Raw genomic sequence first — 22,011 nt, 5'->3', positions numbered from 1 at the left:
AGTTTTCTGTATTTCAGGACAAATAGAACGTACGTTTAGGTTGTAAAATTTAATAGATGTATGCCGGGGTGAGGAACCTTTTTTTCCGTCGGGGCCACTGACCCACAGAAAACATCAGTTGTGGGCCAGACAGCCCTGCAGGGGGGCGGCAGCTCAGGGTTTCCCCTAGGCTACAGGGTGGGACCATAAATGAGCGGGTCAGTGCGTGAGGGGGCTCTAGGCTGGGGCCAAGGGGTTTGGAGTGAGGGAGCAGGCTCAGGGCTAGGGCAGGGGCTTGGGCTGTGGGAGGAGGTGCGGGGTGTGGGCTCTGGGAGGGAGGTTGGGCGCGGAAGGGAGTTCCGACCTCTGTGGGGTCTGGAAGGGAGTTAGGATGTGGGAGGGGTTTGGACCTGAGGCAGGGGGTTTGGGGTTCAGGCTCCGGCTGGGCGGCGCTTACCTCAGGTGGCTCCTGGTCGGTGGCGCAGCGGGGCTAAGACAGGCTACCTGCCTGCCAGGGCTCTGCGCTGCTCCCAGAAGCAGCCTCCATGTCCCACCCCTAGGCGGAGAGACTGGGGGCTCTGCTTGGTGCGCACTGCCTATGCCTGCAGGCACCGCCCCTACAGTTCCCATTGGCCACGGTTCCTGGCCAGTGGGAGCTGCAGAGCCGACACTGGGGGCGGGGGTAGCACGCAAAGCTTCCCTGATGGCCTCTCTGCCCAGGGACCGCAGGCACATGCTAATTGCTTCTGGGAGCTGCGCTGAGCTGACCAAACTTTAACAGCCTGGCAACCCCAGCTTTCCCCCGCAGCAGGGTGAGCTGGCGCTCATGGCTCCAGTCCCGCGGGGGGTGTGCCGAGGCTAAGGGTTTCTGGCCCGTGGTGCTGAGACTTGTTGCAGGCCTGCTGAAATGAAGCAGCGGGACAAATCCGGCCCGCGGGCTGTAGGTTCCCCCACCCCCACTGTATGCATTTGGAATGACTACTGAATAACACTCACAGAATTTTCACACTAAGGGCTAGATATTGATCTCTGTTACATGTGTGCAGCCCTGTTGACCTAAGAGATTTGCACAGGGGGGCCAAAAACAAGATTTGTCCCAAAGACTGAGACTTAGGGGAAAACTCTAGGTCAAGTATGTATGTCTTATGCTTTTTCTTTCAGGCAAGTGAATGCATCTAAATTGCTCTGAAGAGATTCAAGATAAGAGGTAAGGGTGATTTTCTCCCCCTTTTCTGCCCCATTCAAAGCACCTAGTGATCTGAAAGAACAGAAAATGTAAGCCTCAAAACTTGGCTTGCAGCAAGTATTAATCCTCTGCATTGAGCAAAATTTGGGGTGACACTTATAGACAGGATGCCATTAATTGTTGACCTGAAGAACAAGTCTGGTCTTTTTACATCAATGTTACAAACTTTTATCTTCACACCAGAATGAATTTCCTGAGAATTCAGTAATTAAGTTTTATCTTTTTAAGCTAATATATCTCCAGTGGGGGAAATTTGTACAAATTAGATTTTATTCAGATCTAATAGTCTATGCTGCCCCATGAGGCCAAAGTCCTCCTTTCCATTTCAAAGGACGACTTCCTTGAGAACATAACTAACCTATTTAAATTGAATAGAATGGAATTTTAAAGTTTGGAATAACTCACTCTTGCCTCTGACTAATGTGACTTGTGTCTTCATAGTATACTCATGTATGCCGTACATCTCTGTGTAGTTAAAATTAGGTAAACGAAACATTAAAATAGTCAGCAAATGTGAAAAGGTAAGGTTCCTACAGAAATGTTAATGTGGCCACATTATGCACATGCAGAGCCAGCTCTTAAACTGATGTGAATCAGTTTAGCTACCAGTTGTGGATCTGGTCAGTAGTATTCTCTGTTACTGTTTCTGAATAAATGTGTAGTTGTTGCTACTGCATTTCGTCTTTCAATGCTAAGTTTTTCCCAATAAGGTTAACACAATTATATCATTACACATTAATTGCTCAGGAAGTTTATCCTTGCGTTTCATTTCCCCAGTGCACAGGATACAAGCTATTAAAGTGATCGTGTGTTCAGATAGATTAAAACACTTGGGAAATTCAACCTTAGTTAATTACTGGACTACCTCCCCTTCTGTAAAATAAATATATATTTTTATTTTACAGAAGATCCCAGTGTATTTCACGAGTGTCCACGCACAGCACAACTGAAATGCAGCAACCTCTTTTGCACAGCATGCTGCACAATATTCTGTGTGTCCATGTTGGATGGGATGAATTTCTGCCAAGAACCTGTACTCTTACTAAAGAGCCATTACATTTGTCCATGCAGAACAGACAGGACATCAATTAAGTTCTTTCACAAAGACCTCCACACATAATGCATGACACCCTAATTTTCTACATAGGACAAAAGATTGAGTCAAGCCTGCTAGGATTTGAACTTGTGGCTTAAGTCTAAGTAGACATCTCCGATGGCTAACACCTTTACGGATATGTGTGTAGTTAAAGCAGCAAACCCCTCTTCTCCCAACTCCCCGATGTGGGCACAGTTATGTCAATATAGAAGTGCTTATACCAATATAGCTTATTCTGGTTCAGGAAATGTAGTACCAGTATAAAGCACTTTTTATACTGTGTGCATCCTAGGGCTTTTACTGCACTAACTATATCAGCAAAAAGTCACACCTCTCACTGACATAATTACACTGGTACAGCTTTCAGTGTAGACCAGCCCATGGGCTCCGAAGTCACTGAGGTGCTTTAGAAAATGTTAATTTTTCCTGTCTTTTATATAGGATTTTCACAAGCTACAGGATTTTGGAAAAACATGGCAGGTGAAATATATTGTAACCCCCTGAAAGTTTGTGGGGCACTCAGAGGCATATGTAGTACCTGAAATTACTTTATTCGATTTGGAAAAAAAGTTCAAATTTTGTGTTGGTGGTTTCGTAGAGGAATAGTAACTCTCCACATTGCACACTTCAATGTATATGTTGTATAGCCTAAACAGTAATATATTAAGATGTATGTTTGAATAGGAAAAACATTATGGTCCCAATTCAGGGAAGTACTTAGTCATGTGCTTATGTGCTTTCCAGATTGGGTGCTATGGTATAGGCCCTGATTGAACAATCTACTTAACCATATGCCTGACTTTAAGCAAATGAGTAGTCCCACTGGGACTCTTTATGCACTTAAAGTTAGTCATGTGGTTAAAATGTGTGCTGAATTGGGGCCTACGTGAGCAGAACAGCTCAATTAACATTGGTATAGGAACCTTTCCTTCTGTATTTCTTGACTTCTATTGTGCAGTGTTAATAGTCTTGCATTTATACAGCTTTGTATTAGAATTTTACTGATGAGCTCTCTGTGTCAAGTTTGATTAACGAAGCTCTACCTTTGTGTATTTTTTTCAGAATAGAATAAAATTCATCTGCATTCTGCTATCTGTAACCTTACAGTTTGGTTTGACATACCAGTAAATCTCCAGTTAATAAGTACTGAATTAATGCATTCCAAATGATGCATTTGTGATCTTGCACATTGAAGTTTTTTAATCCCTGCTTTAAACTCTTTCCAATTTCAATTTTGTTTTGGCGAATAGATTTCGGAATAAAACTGGCAGTTTTAGAATTGTAATTTAATTGGCATTTATGGGGTGAACAATCTGTCATTACATTATGCTGCACGTGCTCTTATAGGGTTTTCACAAGATTTAATTGTGTTGTGCAAGAAGCTTAATGATTACATGATACACCTCCAGAAATGTATTTGTGATGCTCGAAACATGACACACTGAATGTTTTAAAATTGGGCCCTTCTGGTTTAATTTATTGTTTTTAGAATCTATTTTTCCATGTGACTTGATGTTTCACAGAGGCACGATATCAGGTATAAACAGGAATGCAATGAGACTCCGTGATGTGCCTTGTCTGTATTTACTCTGTGTGTGTGTGTGTGTGTGTGTGTGTGTGTAAGTAAGTAAGATATGATGGCTTATTTTGGTGTAATAATGTTTGCATGTCATTCATGCAAATGTCTCACAATGCACAGACATTGCAATGGTCGCTAGATATGATGGGGATCTGGGGCGGGGGGTTAATAGACTAGGAGATGCATAGGGTACTGGTAACCACCAGTGTGGGGAACCAACAGCTGCTGTTGGTAGTGTTGATGAGGGGAGTATCAAGCTGGTGTTTTTTGTTTTGTTTAGGATTGGTGAGCTGCATAGCTGGTCAGAAGCAGCAGCAGAGGGTCAACCTCCAACAGAGTAGATTGGGTTGGGGTCTGAGAGGAGGCAGCAAGTGAAGGTATTGGGAGAATGAGATCAGATATAGTATAGATTGAGGGGCATAGGAGCCACGAAGGGTTTTGAAATCCAGGAGACAGAATTTGGGAGGTTTCTTTGGATGAGGTTTGGGGAAAGCAGTCTTGTGTATTCTTGGTGGTGAGCATATTTGCAGCATTAGTCTGAATAGACTGGGGACTTGGTGAGAGTGATTCTCAGAGGTGATAGAGGAGGGAATTGCTATAATCTGCATGAATGAGTGGCTGAGAGAGGGTAGGTGCGCGAGGCAGTGGTGTGTGTACACCGTTGTGGAGCTGGTAATGGCCAGATCTAGTACTGTGAGATCTGAAGGACAAAACACTGCAAACATCACCGAAAGCAAATTTTTCTTCTGGCAGGTAAACGGGCTGCTTGGCTTAACCAGTCTTTTTCCAGTTCCAGAGTGTATGGAGAAAGATCTCTGGTTCAGCACTGAAACCTACAACCAGAACTAGCAAGTTCTTGAATTCAGAATGATAGAACTAGAAGTCAAAAAGTGCTTGCAGAATCCAGAGCAAGAGAGATTTATCCTGGCAATAAACTGACTTTCCTAAACACTTTAATCAAAAACTGAGCTGTCCTTATCTTAAAGGGATAGTAAAGATGCCCCTATATCTGGAAAATTGTACCAAATGGAAGAGTGTATGAGGTATTAGGTTGACTTCTTACCCATGAAATATCACAGGACTGACAGTGATAGTAATGGAAATAAAACTCTTTATCTACAGCCCAGGAAGGTAGGTTACAGTGACCAGGTACCCTGGTTGTACTGGAATTATCTCGAATTGCAATCAGTGCTCCTGAGTCTGGGTTTTTGGGGAAGTTGTGTGGAAGTTTTTTGCACCCCAGCACCCAGTTTAATTAAAAACTGCCCATTGCCCATACAACTACTCCTACTGGATAGCCCCTCCTAGATTAAGTCTTTTTACCCATCTTCTCCTGGCCGGCAGTACAACTTGTTCCCCCTCTCCGCACAGCTCTATTCTTTCTCTCCCTCTGCTCACTGGCACACTGTAGCTATATATTCCTCTAGTGTAATGGAATCCAAAAGGAGGAGGCAGCAGAAAAGCAAATAATTTGGACTCTGATAAAGCATAAATTGGCGGAAGAGGTGGGACCTGTAGGAAGGGGAGTGCCATTTAATCTTCCCAGTAGTTGCATGTCCCTGAGTGTTCCTAGACCCTAACATGCCTGTCTAGCAGTCCAAACCCTCCGGAGAGTCTCTGAACTCTCATTCCCTACAAACATCACTCCCTAGCTCAGGATTAAATCCTGGTCACCCTAGGCAATGCAACCTCTGATTCTTCCTATTTTTCCTCCTCCTTGATTTGGGATTGTGGGAAACTTCTGGATATGAGAAGGTAATATCGGTCCTTGCCAATTCAGCCCATGACCTCTGAGTCTGCCAGTAGTTAACATGATCCCTTGTTCACTGAGAACTAGATTAATTTGTGCCTGCTTCTCCTAAAGCCCTAAAAGTTGGTGGACCCAGAGCACCTCTTTTAATGCTACCCACTCATTCCCTATCATGAACAGTTTCCTTCACCTTTACTTTATTCTGTGGTAAGGCTAGAACAAAGATAAGTATTTCTTCTTCTTGCAGATTTCCCCCCACTTTGGAGTTCCCATTGTGAAACTCAGTTGGCAAACTCCATTCTTCAGTCTTTGCATTTGGGGTGTATCGCTTTCCCTTTGATTTCTCTTAGCTCAGACCCCAGCTCAAGTCAGCCAGAGGACTGGCTTAGGTGTATAAGGCTTTGTCTACAGAATTTGTCACTTAGGGGTAAGAATAAACCGCCCCCTTGAGTGACATAAATTACACCAACATAAACACCATGTGGACAGTGCTGTTGGTGGCGGAGCTTCTCTTGCTGACATAGCTTCTGCTGCTCATAGAGATGGTTTTATTATGCCTATGGGAGAGCTCTCTCTTTTCAGCATAGTGTGTCTTCACCAGATGCACCACTGCACCTGTGCCACTGCAGTGCTATATGTGTAGACATGTCCTAAGGCACCACTGCCTCCTCCATGTGGCAATGCAGCTCATGCTACATTTTGCCTTTCAGCTGATAAAAAGGTAAAGAATATACCACAAATTTTTTTGAAAAGAAAATTCCATTGGCTTTACGTTTTTGGTATTTATCTCTTGCCACCTTTCGGTAGGAACTACAAGAGCTGGATGTCCAACATGGATAAATTAAGTACTGAAAGCCTAGCATAAACAAGTGGCTCACACCACCATTGAAGTGAAGAATATTGTGTAGGAGAGTAATGTGTATAGATAAACCTTAACCATAACAGACCTGGCCATCTGCTATATTACAAAGTAATTAGGCCAATTTAATCTTCTGTTGGGATCATTCCTGTCTTATTTACTAAATGAAGAATGTATTTTTACTCATATTTCTGCTCTTCCTGTATCCAGCTTCTTTCCTTTCCTTTCCTTTCCCTTCCTTTCCCTTCCCTTCCCTTCCCTTCCCTTCCTTCATGTTCATTGTATAATTCAGTTTTGTTAATATTTTCACTATTCAAGCTCTTCTGTATTGTACTTAATATATATCACATTTTTGCATGTTTCCTTAAATAATTCAATAATTTTTTAATTAGGATGGATATGCAACACACCATGCATGCTTCATATTTTTCACTTTAATGAAGGGACTTGCAATATCAACTCCTGGAAACTTCTTGATCTTTTCAATGCTGAAAAAGCTCTACAAATTTGCAGTTTATTCAGGGAGCGTTTTAAGGATAAATGCACTAACTCAGAGACCACCTTGCTTGAAAATGTAATATAGCAATAGTATTGCTGGAAAATGTAATTATGGGCTAATGTTTCAGAACTGAAAGGAGATACTGAGCTTGGCATTCTCTAACAGCAGTGCTTTTCTTCTCCACATACTGAACCTTCTGCACACACCTTCCTCCTTCCAAATTTTGCATGAATATTGGTATAGTATAAGAAACAAAAAGAGAATTGTATCCTACTGCAAGTATCTCATGTTGATTCACTGCTATGCAAATGTTCATCCTTTAATAGTGTGAGATTACAAAGCATTATCATCCTCAGATTGACTCAGGTAGTGCTATTTTTATTTAATCTGTATTAAGGTATCGTTGTGCATCTTTGGTCTTGCAGCATAGAGGTAATACGATTTACTATTTTTATAAAAATCAGTATGGCTGTGTAAATCCTGTCAATACCAAGAACTGAAAAGATTAGTCATGAGCTCGCTCTTTTTCCTTCAGTAGTGAGTAAGTTAATTTTGTTTTCCATAACAACCTCAACCACATTCACCAGTTTTGTAACAAAATAGTCACATTTGGCTTGTGGTACAGCATTTTCTCATCACTGTGTGATGGTGCATGGAAACACAGGATGCAGTCTTGCAACACTTAAATGCTCACATATAGCCTCATTGATTTTAATGGAGCTACTCGTGTGCATAAAGATTGCTCACGTGAGGTAAGGGTGGTAGCATCGTGTCCCATACTTGCAATCATATTACCCTTGCAAGGATGATTAGCTAAAACCTCTGGCTGCAATGGTTTCTGTTTGTTTGGGGGTTTTTCCTTTTAAAAATGTGGATGTGTAGAGAAGGAAGGACTATAATGGAATAAGACACATTCAGACTATATTAATACATGGTCGTATTATCCAGTTATTTGGGGAACCACTCCTAGAACTGTATCTAGTAGAGGTTTTATGTATCTGTATGTTTATGGAGTTGCCTGACAAATTCAGACAAACAAGTCTTGACTCTGATTAGTCAAAATATAAAATGAGGTGCATGTTTAAGGAGCAGATCAAATCACAGTGAAGTACTTGGAGTCTTTCCTTTGACTTAAGTGGGTTTGGACCAGGTTCTAAATTTCTTGATGATCACCTCCATAATGTTCTTCACTGTTATCACCGTATAATAGCTTGTATCCTGAGGAAAAATAAATGCATGCCCATGCCCGGTAGCTGAGGTCAGACCTGCTTGGGAAGTACAGTAAGAGCTGTCTACAAATAGTATGTCAGATTGACTTTGATGTCCTGTTCCTATTGCCAGAACTGACCACTGGCTTCCATAATTTCTTGATGTGGTTGAACTGTCACATTAAACAATACAGAACTTTCAAAAGATTTCAAAAGAAAAGAATTGTAGTCATTAATGCAAAGGAAAGGCAACTAAAGAAACCAGTCCCTATGTAAAAGGATAAATGGACACAAATCAGATATTATGACTGGCAGTGTACAAAAGCCTGTAGGAGAACACTTCAGTCTCCCTGGACACACAATAGCAGATTTAAAGGTAGCCATCCTGCAGCAAAAAAACTTCAGGGCCAGACCTCAAAGAGAAACTGCTGAGCTTCAGTTCATTTGCAAATTGGACACCATCAGCTCAGGATTAAACAAAGACTCTGAATGGCTAGCCAACTACAAAAGCAGTTTCTCCTCCCTTGATGTTCACAGCTCAACTGCTAGAAGAGGGCCTCATCCTCCCTGATTGAACTAACCTTGTTATCCCTAGCCTGATTCTTGCTTGCATATTTATACCTGCCTCTGGAAATTTCAACTGCATGACTAAGTGGGTATTCACCCACGAAAGCTTATGCTCCAATACGTCTGTTAGTCTATAAGGTGCCACAGGACTCTTTGCCGCTTTTAAAGAAACCTGGACAGGTATGAACTGTGGCTGAAATTTTTAGATTTAGGCAATTTAAAGCTAGTTACCAAAAATAAATAAATATTTTTAAAATAAAAAAAGGAAAGTTGCTTATTTTGAAAATGGGCTCAGTAAAGTCAACAGGGGCTGTTGGGATATTACCTTAACATAAGATTGGCCATAGTGGCTCAGACCAGTGGTCTGTTTGGTCCCATATCCTGTCTTCTGAGATTAGCCAGTGCCGAATGCTTCAGAGGGACCACACTTTGGAAAATCAGGCCACATTTGTTTGAAAGATTTGACTGAACAATTTCCTTGAAAGCCATTAGTACTAGAGCTGGTAGAAAATTTTCCATCCGTGAATGCAGATTCATCTAAATTGAAATGCTCTGTAGTTTCCTGCCACCTTGCCATTTGGTGGCATGTTGGGGAGCCAAAAGCCTGGAAGGCCAGGCTCCCAGTTTCCTAGGTTCCTCTACAGCTCACTTGATGGGGTGCTGTAGAGCAGGGCTTCCGAGCTCTTGCACTTGCGCCTCTTCAGCAGCCTGGTCTCCTAAGGCTTCCAGGGTCTGCAGCTCTGGGTGCAGCCCGCCATGCAGGCGGCCCCTGAATTGAGGACCCGAGGGCTTTCTGGGTTTGTGGCTTCAGGGCAGCCTGCCAGGTGGACTGCCCTGGAGTCCTGGACCCCAGAGCTTTCCCTTTTTGGAGAATTCCTAAATTTGAAGTGGGGGTGTTTTGAAATAGGAATGAAACCAAATTTTGAAATATTAACATCCTCCAAGAAATAGAATTCCCTTTCTCCACTCAACTCTCATCTGAACTGCTGGCCAAAATTTCTAACCTTGGTTGCCTGAATTTAGGCACCTAAAATTTATATTTAGGCACCTAACTTTCAATATACGAGTTGGAAAATTTTGTTCACTAGGTTTAATGTCTTTAAATGAACATGATTGGGTCAAATTTGGCCCACAGTTGGGTGTGTGTGTGTTTGTAAATGCAAGAATTTACAAAGCCTCATGCTATTCAAAATGTTTACCTCTTATTACTCCTTTTTGTCTTCTGTTCTTAATCTAAAGTGGGAGTAGAAACCTCAGAATGGAATCTTTTCAACTCTCTCTTTAATAGCCAGGAACTCTAAATGATGATGTCCATTTGGATAAGCTTTGCATTTAGTTTGGTTTCATAGCACGAATTCCACTTTAGACAGTATAAATTATTATAGTCGTAGAGGTTGAAGCACTCCAGAGCCAGAGGTCAGTCTGTGAAATAGAATGGTTCAATTTTCAGCATTTCTTGATGATAAAATCGGTAGATTATGAAGATGCAGTGATATTACTTTCCATAATAGTGTTGAAAAAATAGTGTTCCTTTATAAATCCCTATTTTAATCCCACTCTCTAATAACCACAAGTTTGTTGAGCTAGATGCAGGAATCACTGGATGAAATCTATGGCTTTTGTTATGCAGGAGGCCAAAATAGAAGATCCATAAATTGCCCCTTTGGTTTTAAAATCTATGAATTACTGTGACTTGGAAAGCTTGTTGGATCTGAAAGTTGCCAGACTTGGACTGAAGGCAAAAGGAAATATTTTTGCAAGGTTTTGAAGAAAAATGATCAGTGTTTTTGAAGTAGATTGAAAAATATAATTTACTCCAATCTGAAACTTTGACCCTTATCTAATAATTCTGTGTCATCCTATAGAAAAGTATGGGCTTGTCTACATTACTCTCTGGATAGACGAGCAGCAATCAATCCAGTGGGGGATGACTTATCGCATCTAGTCTAGACATGATAAATCAATGGCCGAGCACTCTACCGTCGACTCCAGCACTCCGCTGAAGTGGGAGGCCCAGGTGGAGTCAACGGGGGAGCGTCAGACACTGCAATAAGTAGATCTAAGTACGTCGACTTCAGCTATGTTATTCACATAGCTGAAGTTGCGTAACTTAGATCGAGATATACCCCGCCATCTCCTCCCCAGTGTAGACCAGGCCTAAGTCTCATTTCAACCCCTTTCATGTGTAGAACTTCAGAGTTACTAACATCAGAGTTACAGACTGACTGGTCAATCACAACCTCATTTGGAACTGGAAGTATGCAATCAGGCAGCAGCAGAGACCCAAAAAAAAAGCCAGTACAGTACTATGGTAAATATAAACTACTAAAAAAAATAAAGGGAATGTTTAAAAAAAAATTTGACAAGGTAATAAAACTGTTTCTGTGCTTTTTTTAAAATAAAGAAAAAGCATTTTTTCTGCATATTGACGTTTCAAAGCTGTATTAAGTCAATGTTCAGTTATAAACTTTTGAAAGAACAACCATAACGTTTCGTTCAATGTTACGAACACTTCAGAGTTATGAACGGCTTCCATTCCCCAGGTGTTTATAACTGAGGTTCTACTGTACTTTCAATAATGTTAAATCTCCTTGAAAACTCATGCACTGATTGATTGTATTTGAAGAAAATGGAGGCTTAATTACAAAGTTAATCATTTTTGTTGATGAGATACAGGTTTTTCCAGCATCCTACTGAAGAACTGGACTCCAGTTGCTTCATCACTTCATAGAATATCAGGGTTGGAAGGGACCTCAGGAGGTCATCTAGTCCAACCCCCTGCTCAAAGCAGGACCAATCCCCAATTTTTGCCTCAGATCCCTAAATGGCCTGCTTTGGGATTGAACTCACAACCCTGGGTTTAGCAGGCCAATGCTCAAACCACTGAGCTATCACTCCCCCCCTTCAGCTCTAGCCATTGGCTTGAATTTTCTGTACTACCTTTCCCCTCCCCTGAAAACTAAGATTCTCATTTACATTCATAGCTGTGTCCAAAGGTCCGCTCTCTTTTTAACAAGAAGCTCATGTGAGCTGAAGACTCACTCCAGCTAGTCAGTGGTCATTCAGGGTTGCTGTGCTTTGACAAAACACACATTTCTTTATACTGAATAAGAAAGTGTGCAGTGTATGTTCCAGTGGAAAACTTAGTCCTTTCTAGTCATTTCCTTGCTCATAAGTACTTGGGTTTTGTAAATGATGTGATAGGTAAATATGTTCTTGTCGCTTAGCAGCTTAAGGCCTGGTCTGTATTTGAAAGTTGTACCACTAGAACTACTGGGCTTATGGGTATGATTGATACAACTATTTCAATAAAATAAGTAAATAAAATAATCAGTACAAGCCCTAGTGTTGATCAGTTATACTGATCTATAAAGGTGCTTTACACCAGTACAGTTGTTTCCCTTTCTGTGAAGGAATAGCTATACTGGTATAAGTACCTTTATATCTGTATAACTGCACTCACACTAGGGCAGAGTTGTAGTTCTTTAGCTATACCCATGTAATGAAGTGCAGGGGTGAAAGTAACTTAACGGACTTACCAGTGCGCAGGGTGGCCAGGGTCCTGGGCAAAGTTTGGGGGAGGGGGGCAGCTCTAGGCCTGTGGAAGGGGCGGGGCTGGGACCAGACTCCCCCAGCTAGCTCTTCAGCGCTGCAGGGCCTGTGCCACCCAGGGCTCCAGCTGCAATTTAAAGGAGGCGATTTAAAGGGTCAGGGGCTCCAGCTGCTGCCAGGAGCCCTGGGCCCTTTTAAATCACTGGGTCCTGGGGCAGCTGCCCCTTTTGCCCCCACCATCAGCGGCCCTACCCATACTGACAGATGTGTACCAGCTTTCTTACCGGTACATCGAACCGGACCGGCTTACTTTCACCTCTGTTAAAGTGGTACAATTTTCTAGTATAAACAAGGCCTTAATTGGTTCTTGGAAGTTATTGTTTTGTTTTGTGGAATATTTAAAACCAGTCTGCCCCCTCCTACTTATGGGTAAAACAGGAAAACCTTAAAAAGGAAAAACAAAATCCTCTAATTATGTATATCCCCATCCCCTTTCTTATGCCTCGCGTTATATAGGATGAAGCAGTAGGATGGAGAGTTGGAAGAGGGTTAGAATAAGAACCCTATGCAGAGTTCCCACTTGGTTGGAACAAGACACAACACTTGTCCCCACCATGATTAAAATATGAACTGTAGCATACATGTTCCCAGCCCCTGTTAAAGGCCTGGCTTGATATAGATGGGTCCTTGAATGACCAGGTGACATACAGGGAATATTATGCATGATTTGCTTATGCAGAAGATAGGCAGGTACAACAATTAAATGTCTGAATAAAGCCTAAGATTTACCCTAAAGACGAGCTAAAATCTGAGAGAAGTGGGTTAATGTTGAAAATGCTAGCAGGCCCTTGAGTATAATGGTACTGCTGGAGGCTTCCATAAAATCAGGGCTTAGTGATGACAGTTATGGTGCATGGTATTGGGAGAATGAGAAACTGCAGTCATTGAACAAAAACGGGCCTTTAAACTAATGACAGCTACCTAAACAGTTTTGCAATAAAATAATTTCCATAGGCTATTATTTTTCAAATTTTACAGGGGTTTATTAGCTTTTTACAAATTGGAAAGTACTCTGTGATTCTGTTGCAGTGCTTTTTACGTTCCTTCTAAAGGTCAAACTACCAATCTCTCTGTATATTTTAAGCCAGAGTTTTTAGTGAGAAAAGAATAAACAGCAACGTTGCCAAATTAGTTCACTGATCATAATCCCACTTTCTTGAAGTGATACCAATACCAAATATTCATGCCTGTACCAAAGTGGATTTCTAACCCGGAACATAATAGCTTCTTTTCTTTTTCCATCCCTACTATCCAATATATTAATAGGGTGCTTCAGTGCAGTGGGCTAAGGGTTTTCTACCACTCTACCCCACAGAAGATGATCCTGAAGTTTGTCAAAAAATGTTTTGTCTTTCCCCTTGAATGTCATAATTTCACTTCCATCCTGCAGCCTGGGAACACAGAGTCCACAATGCAGCATCTGACCTGCCTCTTATCCCACCTGAAGCCATCCTCCCAGGTGGTCAAATATGTATGTCTCTTCTTCCCTAGTGCCCAAGACATTCCCCAGGGGCACAGCCAATCCTTGGGAAATGCCTCAGCCAATTAGTTAAGTGGGCATCTCAAGACAGTCAGCCAAATAGATAATCCTTTCAGGCAATCCAGGGGATTTCTTGGTATCAAGCTGCAGGGTACCTACTCTATTTACATATTCCCACCAAGAGGTGGCATCACCTGTGCTGAGTGATGCTCTGTGAAATGATTTGTAACATGTCCCATCAGAATTGACAATGCACTGAGAGTTGCCTTGTGTCAGGTTCTCTAGTGGGAATTGCGGTGACCATTGTATTTAAGGTTGCAGAAGTCTTTTCATTCTAACAACCCTTTGTCAGCTTTCACCTCTTGCTGACTTTTTCAGGCTCTTCTTGAAAGGGGTGTTTTGGGTGTGTGCTTGCTTAAGGTATTTGTTTGCTTCAAGCATTTTTGATTACGAGGAGAATGGGGGGGAAGGGACAAAATACGCTTTTTTTTTTTTTGGTGGGGGAGGAAAAATTCTACTTAAGAACTCTACACTGTGAAATACTTTTGCATGTAGAGTGTTGAAATTCATCATGGAAATAGTCATGTCTATCTTGGGTTCTTACGTATCTATCACCACAGTACCTGAGCGCCTCACAATTGTTAATGCAGTTATTGTCACAACATCCCTGTGAGATAGGGAGTGCAAGTATCCCCGTTTCACAGAGGGGTAACCGAGACGGTGAAAAGCTAAAGGTACATCCCTGCTGCAGTTGGGAGACGTCACTCCCAGCCTGGGCAGGTGTTCACATGCTAGCTGTGCTTGAGCTAGTGCTCTAAAAATAGTGGCGCTGGCAGCTCAGGCTAGCTCCCTACATACACTTGTAGGATCTTGAATTGGGTTGTAGTAGGATAGCTAGCCCAAGCCGCTGCCCATGCCCCTGCAGCCACACTGCCATTGCTAGCACCCTAGCTCAAACACAGCTAGTGCATGGATATCTTCCTATGCTGAGAATTGCGCCTCCAAGCGCCTGTAGACCTATCCTAGGTGATTTACACGAGGTCACATAGGAAGTGTGTGACGGACTAGGGAATTGAATCAGAGTGTCCCAAGTCCTGAAGCACCCTAACCATTGGACTGTCTTTCTTCAAGGAGAAGGGCATGTGAGTGCTCCAGGAAAACCTGCCTTTGGCTTGACCTAGTTGTGAGCCTTACAAAAATACACTTTGCACATATGCAGGGAAGTTGGTATAATTATTGGCAACATTCCACAGGCAGGCTGCATGATGTGTACCTACCTAATCTTAACTGGTTATTGAAAACTTCCAAGGTGGTTCGAAGCATTGCCTCATTTGTTACTCCACTTCTAAGCTTCCCTGGAGAAGATGCTCTCATATGGACTTCCTGAGGTGGATATGGCATTCTGGTGGTGTCTTAATCCATTATTATTGTAGCATGAGATGGGGGGAGCGGGAGCCTGTTGAGTTAGGCACTGACCATACACATAGTGAGAACTTACAATATAAATAGACGATGGCTAGGAGAGAGACTATTTTTAACCCGATTTAACTGATGGGGAACAGACGGGGGGAGAGAGAAAGTGTGACTAACCAAAGATCACACCGCAAGTCTGACTGAGCTGGGAATTGAACCCATGTCTCCTATATCCTGCTACGATGCCTTGACCACAGACCATCATTTCTCTAGCCAGATAGCTCCAGATTTCTTTAAAAAACAAAAAAACAAATCTCTAGGAAATGTATATAATCACCACTAAAAGCACAAGAAGGTTTTACCAGGAAGCACTCATGTGAATGTCAAAGCCTGATGGATTAAGTGCCCCGAATTCATCTGAAGCCCTGGTTATCTGAAGGTTTTGATTGTTCCTGGAGATCTCTGGATAATGAGGGTAGTCATGTATTACACTATAGTTCTTTCAGATACCTTTGGCTCACCATTCACTTCCTTACCCTGTTTCTACCAAGAACAGGCCTCTTACAGATAGTCCTCTATTGAAAAAAGCCTCCAGAGAGTGATCACTAACAATGATGTGGTTTAAGCAATATTTTCACATTATTGTGGAGTGTATTTGGGCCTGGAGATGAGAATAGGAAGAAGGTCAAATTTAAATATAACCTGAATGTTTGAACAGATGGTTGACCGTTGTTACACTGAGAATAGTTTAATTTTAGAATTTTGCAGGAGGTTTTAAACTTTTGGTTTCTTGTACTTTGCAATCTGACTGTGAATATGTTGTAGAATTTACTATTTTACCCCATCACTTCATGAAATCATTAGTTAGCTTCACTGGTGCTTTGCACATTCTGCCTAAAATGCAGTATTTCAAAGAGCATGTGTTTGAGATCTTGAAGGACCACCTCTGGTTTCTGGAGGGTCTGTACTTCTAGGTGCTAAATACCTGAAAGCTGAGTAAAAAGGAGGCAAGTGGGGGATTTTTTTTTTGGTCACATATGGAAAAGAGAATTTGTTTCTGACTCACTGCTAGAAGTAGAGCACCTCTGCTGTTTTTAATTAGGCCTTGATCCTGCATTTTCTTGCATTTGTCCAGCCTGCTGCACCCCTGTGGAGCCTTACTGAAGTCCTTGCGCCTCCATGCAAACACAACAGTCTGCCCAGGCACAAGGAGTAACAGGATGGGCCTTAATTTATTCATTGTTGTTGACTGCTATAAGTGTTCGTAATACTGTACAGAGAGGATAGAGATGTGGTCCTTGCCCCCAAAAAACTTGCCTTCTAAGGATCTGGTTTTTTAAACCTTACCAGCCCAAATAGGCCTATTGAAGTTGACTACCTTGTGAGTAAGGGTTGCAGGATCAGACCCCAGGTTACATATTGCATGATACAGAAAGATGACATAATAAGATGTACATTTTTAACAGTGAGGGGAGTTAACCATTGGAACAACTTACTTATGGCTGAGGTGGAGTCTCTGTCACTTGGAGTCTTTAAATCAAGGTTGAATACCTTTTTCAAAGATGTTCAGTAGCTCAAACAAAAGTTATGGGCTTGATGCAGAACATTTTGGCTGAAGTTCTTTGACCTATATTATACAGGAGGTCCGACTAGGATGATCATAATGATAAACCAAAAATTAGAATAAAGAAAAAAATAAATACACACACTCAGCCTTTATTGATTCCTTCAAGTGGCTAGGCTTAACCCTAAAGTCAATTTTTATTAAATATTTGTAGTGCTTTTTTGGTCTGTAGAGCTGCTGAAATGAAATAGAACTGGCCAAGAGTCAAAATTAAGAGGCTTTTATCAAAGCCACACCAAGACAGGCCATCTGCAGGACTTAACTTTTTTTTTTCCTGTTTATCTTCTGTAAATAAAAACTCGGTGCTTTGAGAATATCTGTTTCCCTTCTCAATGCTAGTGATTTCTTTTTACCATTCTTACCACCTCACTCAAACAGCATTGCCCTTCTTGAACAAACTTTTTTGAAAATATATTTGGTAATTTATTCAGTTAAGCTCCTCCCTCAACATTATCACTCACTGCGCTACACTAATTTGTTTACACAGGAGTACCAGTGCAAGATCAGTTTGGAGAACCATTCAGAATACCACTGCTTTCTGCCTTGTCCCAATTATCGCTCCTCCCTCCCCACTCAGTTTCTCCAGCACCACTTTTCCACCTGCCAAGTCTTCTGGTAGGCCCCCAGGATCTGTTGTCACGGTGCCAGGTAGAAGGTCTAGATTACTTGATGTAAAAATCTGGAGACAAGGAAATGCATGGGATCCTGGTAGATGGTAAAGATTCTCACTCACATGTTCTAGGGCAGTGGTTCTCAACCCCCGGGGCAGCTTGCAGCCCAATCAGCACACAGTTCTGGCCCATGTGACATCGTAGCGTATATATTGTGTGGATGCCGCCCACATAACACATTGAGAGCTACTTATGCAGCCCACAGTGGTAAATAGGTTGAGAACTACTGCTCTAGGGAGACCAGCCAGCCCCCTAAGATACTATTTTAAAAGCCTCTTGTTCCCACCCCGTAGGTAGGTGTAGCAGTTGTCAATATTAGTGCTAACACATCAATATTTTCCCTCTGAAGAAGGCAATTCAGTACTTAGAGCTGGAGGTGCTTGAAACTTGAAACGCATGTTCAAGTTTCCCCGTTTATCCGAAGAGTCCAAGTTTTCTACATTCTTGGCATATTGGAGGCTTTGCAGGGCTTCTTGTTTCTGCAGCAGACTGTTAGCTTCCCCTGAGGAAAAGTGACCCATCCTTCAGCAACGGGAAGGAGTGAGAACAGAAGAATAAGGACCATGGACTTCAAAAAAGCAGATTTTGAGACTCTGAGAAATGGTAGGTAAGGTTCCTGGGAAGAAAATCTAAGGGGGAAAAAAGAGTTCAGGAGAGCTGGCACTTTCTCAAGGAGATAATATTCAAAAGCACAATTGCGAACTACCTGATGTGAAGGAAGAATAGTAGAGCCATATTGGCCTCTTATCAGGTGCTCTTTAATGACCTCAAAATCAAAAGAGAATCCTGCAGAAACTGGAAAACAGACCAAATGCTAAGAAGGAATATGAAAGCACAAGCCTGTAGGGATAAAATGAGACCGGCTAAGACACATAATGAGTTATACCTAGCAAGGGACACGAAAGGGAATAAGAAGAGGTTGTATAAATACATTAGGAGCAAAACCAAGACAAAAGAAAGCATAGGTCCTCTACTTAGCAGGGAAAGAGAGCTAATAACTGACATCGAGAAGGCTAAGATGTTTAATGTCTGTTTTGCTTCAGTCTTTACTTAAAAAAATGGTTAATGGTGACCAGATACTCAACACAATTAATATTAACAACAAGGGGAAAGGAACACAAGCCAAAATAGGGAAAAACAGGGTTAAAGAAAATAGATGTATTCCAGTTGGTAGGGCCTGATGAAATTAATCCAAGGGTATTTAAGGAATTAGCTAAAGGAATCTCAAAACCATTAGCAATTATCTCTGAGAACTCATGAAGAATGGATGAGGTCCCAGAGGAATGGAGAAGGAAAAACATAATACCCATCTTTAAACAGGGGAACAAAGAGGACTTGGGGAATTATAGACCAGTCAGACTAATGTTGATACCTGGAAAGAGATGGGAATAAATTATTAAGCAATCAATTTGTAAGCACCTAGAGCATAAGGTTATAAGGAATAGCCAGGATAGATTATAAGGGTTATAAGAAATAGCCAGGATGGATTTGTCAAGAACAAATCATATCACAGCAGTCTAATCTTTTTTGATGGGGTTACTGGCCTAATGGATAGGAGGAAAGCAGTAGAAATGATACATCTTTATTTTAGTAAGGCTTTTGACACAGTCCCACATAACATTCTCATTAGTAAATGAGGGAAATGCTGTCTCGATGAATTTATTATAAGAGAGGGGCACACCTGGTTGAAAGACCATACTAGTTATCAAGGTTTGTTTTCAAATTAGAAGGGCATATCTAGTATGATTTTCAGAGGTCAGTCTTGGGTCTGGTACTAGTCAATATTTTCATTAATGACTTGGATAATGGAGTGGAGAGTGCTTATAAAATTTGCAGATGACACCAAGCTAGGAGGGTTGTAAGCACTTTGGATGATAGGAATAGAACTCAAAATGGAGAATTGGTCTTAATTCAACAAGATAAAATTCAATAAAGACAAATGCAAAGTACTTCACTTAAGAAGGAAAAATCAAATGCACAGCTACACAGTGGGGAAATAGCAAGGTGGTAGTACTGCTGAAAAGTGTCTGGAGGTTTATAGTGGATCGTAAATTGAATGAGTCAACAATGTGATGTGGTTACAACAAAGGCTAGTATTCTGGGGTGTATTAAGAGGAGTGTCATATATAAGCACAAGAGGTAATTGTCCCATTCTACTCAGCATTGGTGGGGGCCTCAGCTGGAGTACTGTGTCCATTTCTGTGTGACACACTTTAGGAAAGATGTGAACAAATTAGAGAAAGTCCAGAGAACAACAAAAATGGTTTAAAAAGTTAGAAAACCTGATCAATGAGGAAAAGTTTAAAAACTGGGCATGGTTAGTCTTGAAAAAAGAAGACTGAGGAGGACCCGAAAAGTCTTCAAATATGTTAAGTGCTGTTATAAAGCAGATGATGATTTGTTCTCCATTGTCGATGTCCACTTTTGGTGGAACAAGAAGTAACGGGCTCAATCTGCTGCAAGTGAGATAGAGATTGGGAAAACATTCTAACTGTAAGGATAGTTAAGATCTGGAATAGGGCTCCACAGGAGTAAGCTTGTACATTCAGCATTTTACAGAAATGGGTGCAGTATCATGTACAAAATTATATCTATGCGGTTGACTCAGAAAAACACTCTTGTCTGTATTGATGGAATGGAAACTTTTATAGGCTGATGCATCATAGTTCCTAGTAGTTGTCTACCTGTCTCTCTGCATAGATGCCTTCAAAACATTGCTTTGCAAGTTAGAGGTTAAGTCTATGCTGTTCACTGCTTTGAGTAGCAATGCTACTTTATACTATGAACCTGTAAATGCTTAGCACATGAGTAGGACCATTCACATCAATGGGACTACTCACATGTGTACGGTTATTCATGTTTGCAGGATTGGGGCTTAATAGGTGTTTTAAAAAATCAGTTTACTTTTGGTTACAGTTATTCCAGCAATATCGCATTTCTTTTTTATAGTCGCACAGTGATCCTTTTGTTTTTGCTGCCTTGTGTGTTGAGAATTCTTCTGCAATGCAGATACTGACTTCAGCTAACAATAAACTGCAGACATGGAGCCAATTACTACATACATAGCTGAATAGAAGCTTGACATATCCACAAATCCAATCATGCCCACGCTATCCCAACTGGTAAAGCTCATTAAAAAGAAATTGGTCTAAGTCTAACTCCAACACCTTGCATATGATATTTTGTTTCCCCCCCAAGGCAACATCATTCTCTTAGTAACTTGTGGAGGAAGAGACGGCTTAAAGGTCAGACTTTTCCTATTATATATAAATTTATTTAAAGTCCTAAGAAATCTTAAACCTCGCTGCTAACTTGGCTAAAAGAAGATTTATTTTAAATTGCATTGGTTGGTTGAATAAATATTGTAAGTTGCTGCCATGCAGGAGGCCTAAGTTCAGAAGTAAACTCTAGCTCTGTGTCTGTGCTACACCGGGCGTCATTACAGTAAAACTTTCTCCTGGTCCCAATACATTTTCAGTCAAAAAGCAGTTGTCATGCAGGCAAGGCATAAGTGGCGAACCTCATTTTTACAACCACTGTAGCTGCACGTTCTGAAATGCTTTTAATTGAAATGGTAAAGAGCAGGTCAGGCTACAAGAGCCTCATCTGCACTGCAGTTCCCACTTGCTTAAAATTTAGCTGAACCCATGGAAAGTTTTTGTGTCACTGGTTTAGGTGTTGACAATCAATGCATTAAAGGAGGAATGGAACCAGTGGCAGTCCTGCTTGGAATTACGGCTAGTCTCAGCTTCTTATTGAAGGTTGAACAATAAAACTCTCTTGAAATATTACAGATGGCAGTTTTCTTTGGGGCCTCTGAAACTCCTCCATTATCTTGTTGTTGTAGTTTGTCTTTCTGAAGATGTGATGGTTGTCAGTCATCACTTTTCCTCTGATATCAAAGCTGATGACTTTTTATAGGAATCAGCATAAGTGATAAACTAAATGTCATCCTGCAATTTTGTCTGTGTCCAGGACACCTGGATTGCAAATATAAAATGCTACCATGTGTAAAGTGCTATATAGAAATGATAGATAACTATAAAATAATAGATGTGGCATTTACTTTCTTGTAATGTAATATGTAAGTTTATTATATTTGACTAGGGTTGCATCCTTACCAGTTAACTGAAGCTTTGCAAAGCTGAGTGTAAGCATACGGTCTTATTTACTTTGCTTTGTTTACTGGTCATATACAGCTAACTGTATTCTGAAATTTTGGCTGTGGATGTTGCTCGAATAGTTTTTTTGCAACTGCAATAAAGATTTGAATCTTAAATCTCCCTTGGGTGCATGCGGTGGCCAAGATTGGTGAGATGCTGGTTAGCTTCTTTTATTTCATTTTATTTTAAAAGGCTAAAAGTGAACAGACCTCCACCAGCACAGTGTATTGGCACCTTCCCCTTTATTGGAGTTGTTGCCACGCTG

At 41.3% G+C, this 22,011-nt stretch overlaps 1 protein-coding gene across 2 annotated transcripts in view; it reads left to right on the top strand.

Moving 5' to 3' along the window:
• Nucleotides 1-22,011, top strand: part of HPCAL1 (hippocalcin like 1) — a 106,396-nt gene that overhangs the window by 22,596 nt on the left and 61,789 nt on the right. The window contains exon 2 of one of the 2 annotated variants that reach the window (XM_073336026.2): nucleotides 1,141-1,186. The exons of the other annotated variant lie outside the window; for it this stretch is intronic. The gene's annotated coding sequence lies outside the window, so the exon portion shown is untranslated. The remainder of the gene's footprint in view (nucleotides 1-1,140; nucleotides 1,187-22,011) is intronic. 2 annotated transcript variants of the gene reach the window in all.

This window comes from Lepidochelys kempii, chromosome 3, assembly GCF_965140285.1.
Source record: "Lepidochelys kempii isolate rLepKem1 chromosome 3, rLepKem1.hap1, whole genome shotgun sequence".
Taxonomy (NCBI): Eukaryota; Metazoa; Chordata; order Testudines; family Cheloniidae; genus Lepidochelys; species Lepidochelys kempii.
The sequence above is the reverse complement of the archived record's forward strand: the minus strand, read 5'-3'. Positions and strand labels throughout refer to the sequence as shown.